The following is a 343-nucleotide window of genomic DNA, read 5'->3' as shown; positions in this document are numbered from 1 at the left end:
CCATTTGAATGTCTTCTTTGGTGAAGTGTCTGTTCATTTCCTTTGCCCATTTTTTAATAGGATTATTTGTCTTTTTGTTGTAGAGGTGTTGGATTTGTAGATTATGGAGATTAGACCTTTTAAACAAAGATATTTTTTAGATCAGTTAAGAATTTTTTTAATTTTATCTTTATTCCAACATTTATTTACCTTTATTTATTCTCCAGCACCCTTGCTTTCTATATGTAGATTGGAGTTTCTGACCTATATAATTTTCCTTCTGCCTAATGAAAATATTTTAACATTTCTTGTAAGACAAGTCTGCTGGTAATAAATTCCTTCAGCTTTTGTTTGTCTGAGAGGG

The sequence above is a fragment of the Trichechus manatus genome, unplaced genomic scaffold (genome assembly GCF_000243295.1).
Source record: "Trichechus manatus latirostris isolate Lorelei unplaced genomic scaffold, TriManLat1.0 scaffold00029, whole genome shotgun sequence".
NCBI lineage: Eukaryota > Metazoa > Chordata > Mammalia > Sirenia > Trichechidae > Trichechus > Trichechus manatus.
Note: the sequence above shows the minus strand (reverse complement) of the source record.